We start from the raw sequence: 4,396 nt of genomic DNA on the forward strand, positions 1-4,396 counted from the left end.
AGTTATAGCAGTAGCGCCCTATATTGAACCATGCTACTGCTATAGAAGTTAGCAGCAGCGTGCTTTGAAGAAAACCGCTACTGCTAAGATCAGCTCACGAGTTTAGTCCCACCTCGCTCCGTGAACAGGGTGTTTACCACCTTAAATATGTTATTTCTGAAACTATCACAACCAGTTGGTCTTCACTGAACTCTATGTGTAAAATTTGTGGCCGCAATAAGAGTCCTCTCCGGTTCCTACCGGAGAGGACTCATATTGACAATTCAGATTGTACACAAAAAGATCATTGATGGCCAATGTATTTTTGCATTGACGTATTTTTGTATAGTTACACTTAGCAGTAGCGGTTTATATGCAAAGCGCTACTGCTATTCAGATTAGCTGTAGCGTGTTTTGGCAAATGCGCTACAACTATCCCTACCTTATCCCCACGCGCACGACCGACCCTCTCTCTCACTCACACTCTCACTCTCGCCCGCGTGCCGATAACCGTCGTCGTGCGTCGCCGCCGCCGCCGCCTTCGTCCCTCCGCCGCCGAGGTACTCCCCTCCTTCCGTCCCTCCTCCCTCCTCCTCGCACATCCTCCCTCCGCCTGCGGCCGCCCCTCCCTCCTCCATCGCCGCCCTCCTCCCTCCGCCTGCGGCCGCCCCTCCTCCCTCCTCCGCCGGCAGCCCTCCTCCCACCGCCCTCGACCTCACCGCCGCCACCCAAGCCCACCCAGCATCGTCACCTCCCGATCCCGATCCCGCCCTCGCCGCCCCTACCTCTCCGTCGCCCCCACCCCCTTTTCTCTCTTCTTAGTTAGTACTAGATGTTGTTTAGTAGTAGTAGATATTAATTTAGGGTTCATAGCTAGTACTAGATGTTGCTTAGTTAGTACTAGATTTTTAGTAGTAGTAGATGTTAATTACTAGTAGTGATGGTACTAGTTAACTTGGGCAGTATGATTAATAGTAGTTGTAGTTGAACTACTTCAGTTGTAGTTGAACTAGTTTAGTAAGTAAATTAATAAACTAGTTGAACTAGTTGAATTAATAGAACAAATGTATTTTTAGTAAGATAATTAATATAACTAGTTGAACTACTTTATTTTTAGAAAGAACTAGTTTTTTTTCTATTTATAGTAAGTTTATATTTAGTAAGAACTAGTTGAATTAATAAAACTAGTTTAACATGTCATATTTGTTGTTATTTTTTAGTTTAAGGAATTATTCGGGATGTATTAGTGATAACTTATACGGTTTCAGGTGACCACCGCCGTCCCCGTCACCGACCCCCTCCGACATCCCCGCCGTCGTCCCAGTCACCGACCCCCTCCGACATCGAGGTGAGACCAGCCAAATATCCTTGTATATCTTGTGTTGCTCAAATAGGATATGTGGTTGCCCAAGTGGCCGTTCATGTTCAGTTTACACCTCCGAGTGGCCTATGTTTTGCCGGAGTGTGGATTAATTTCCGTTCCGGCAAATTTCAGGTGCTCGATATGTCCTTTTTTAGCAAAGGTCATGCCGGATTTTTTCATGAATTCTGGCATGACTTGTGCTAGAATATGTACAAGTTTAATCTTTGAATTATGAACGTAGGAAATGTCGTACTCGGACGACAACAGTCTCCCGAGGGAGTGCAGCTGGTGCCACGACGATCAAGGTATGTGCGACAGGTTCGTTGAGCTGGACGAAGATCGGCGCTTCAGCATTAAGCTCGAGGAGACCTTCGATGTTGAAACGGTACGCAACAATGACAAGTGCTTTTTCGTAATTAAGCATGACTTCAACTATTTCAACGTCTAATTTTCATATTTTACAATTCGACTAGCTTATCCCATGTCATGCAAGACGGTATGTCTTGGAAAGGATGGGTTTTGAAGACCATGAAAATTTTGAAACAAAGAAAATACACCTAAGGACCCATCATGATATGGATTTTGAAGTAAATCTGTGCAATGCTCACAACGTAACCCATTTTGGTTGCCAAAATTGGGAAGCACTTTGCAAAATGTATGGTTTTTATGAGGGTATGATTGTCACCATGGATCTTGGTGATCCTGACATCGAGGAAGACAATATGGACATTTGGGTCCTTGTTGATACGCTTCCGATTGTACTGCTATGTGAGTTTCTCAAACATAGTTATTAACTAATTTATATTGTTTATTTCAAAATAGTTGACAGCTTATTTCCATTGACAACTTATTTTGATTCTTCAAAGACTGTGCGGAAGATGGTAGATAAAACCCACTACACCGATGGCTCCGAATTAACGTATAAGGAGAAAAATCATCTGATCACATTTTGTACTCTTCTTGAGGATTACAATAATTATTATCGAACTCCTCCAAATTATGGTGAATACGTGCCACTAGTGCATGTGTTGAACCACGGTAACTTCTCTCGAGATACCCTGGTAAGATTTTTTACTATTACGACATCCGTGCATATTTTGCATACTTCTAAAACTAGTACATCATTGCTAACTACGAAGTTATTACTATGTTTTTCAACAGAAACTCCCGATGGATTGTGTGCCTCATCTGATGTCTCTGAATGGTCGCCTCTCAGTTCTGAACATACTGCCAGATAAATCTAGGGAGCTCACCTGTGCATATCGGATTTCTAAAACCAGTGAACACATGTTCATCAAAGAATGCAAGAAATGTATGGACATTCGCAAGGAGGTTCTTGGAAGTAACATTCAGCGAAAGGCGAGAATTGGAGACAGGCTAATCTCCATTCTCCATAATGGAGAGTCAGGGGCTATCTTGTTTTTTGCTATTTTATGTTAGAAAATGTAGTAGGTCTTAATCGAATGTAGTAGGTCCTATGAGGTACAATATGTTTATTATGTGGTAATGTGTTAGAGTTGATAATGAGGAGTACTTGTGATTACGACTAGTGACCAATTTGCTATGTGATGTCATTGATGAAAACGATGATCTTGAGGAGGTGTTATATGACAATGATGTATTATGATGATAAGTTGTTAATGATATGATGATGAAGATGATATTATTATATCATTGGGTGAAAGAACCGCGGATTAGTTTCAAGTGGATGTCCATCCACTTGAAATTAATCCGCGGTTCTTTCACCCCGTGATGTAATAACTCATTATGATGTACAATCTCTAAATTCCTGTTGTATGAAAACTTGTGTAAAGGTGTATGAATACAACATGAAATAAAAAAGAAGTAAAATACTAAATAATAGTAGTAGCGCGGGAAAGGAGAAGCGCTACTACTAATTACCAGTAGCGCTGTTCTGAAGAAGCGCTACTACTAAGTCAATTTAGTAGTAGCATGGATCTAGGCGCGCTATTGCTAAGCTTTAACTGTAGCGCCTTATCAGTAGCGCTCCTGCCCGCGCTACTGATAGGCCTAAAACCCGCGCTGCTGCTAGGCTTTTCCCTAGTAGTGGTGGGAGGCGTAGGATGAAGATGGTCTCTCTGAAATAACCCTGCAACCAAATAACAAAGAGTCTCTTGTGTCCCCAACACACCCAATACAATGGTCAATTGTATAGGTGCACTAGTTCGGCGAAGAGTTGGTGATACAAGTGCAATATGGATGGTACATATAGGTATTTGTAATCTGAAAATATAAAAACAGCAAGGTAACTAATGACAAAAGTGAGCGTAAACGGTATTGCAATGATAGGAAACAAGGCATAGGGTTCATACTTTCACTAGTGCAGGTTCTCTCAACAATAATAGCATAGATAGATCATATAACAATCCCTCAACATGCAACAAAGAGTCACTCCAAAGCCACTAATAGCGGAGAACAAACGTAGAGATTATGGTAGGGTACGAAACCACCTCAAAGTTATCCTTTTTTATCGATCTATTCAAGAGTTTGTAGTAAAATAACATAAAGCTATTCTTTCCGCTCAATTCATCATAGAGTTCATACTAGAATAACACCTTAAGACACAAATCAACCAAAACCCTAATGTCACCTAGATACTCCATTGTCACCTCAAGTATCTGTGGGCATGATTATACGATATGCGTCACACAATCTCAGATTCATCCAACCAACACAAAGTACTTCAAAGAGTGCCCCAAAGTTTCTACCGGAGAGTCAAGAAAACGTGTGCCAACCCTTATGCGTAGGTTCATGGGCGGAACCCGCAAGTTGGTCACCAAAACATACATCAAGTGGCACGTGATATCCCATTGTCACCACAAATAAACACGGCAAGACATACATCAAGTGTTCTCAAATTAAAGACTCAATCCGATAAGATAACTTCAAGAGGGAAACTCAATTCATCACAAGAGAGTAGAGGGGGAGAAACATCATAAGATCCAAGTATAATAGCAAAGCTCGCGATACATCAAGATCGTGCCATAGAGAGAACACGAGAGAGAGAGATCAAACACATAGCTACTGGTACAT

This window comes from Triticum dicoccoides, chromosome 5B (assembly GCF_002162155.2).
Source record: "Triticum dicoccoides isolate Atlit2015 ecotype Zavitan chromosome 5B, WEW_v2.0, whole genome shotgun sequence".
Classification (NCBI taxonomy): Eukaryota; Viridiplantae; Streptophyta; class Magnoliopsida; order Poales; family Poaceae; genus Triticum; species Triticum dicoccoides.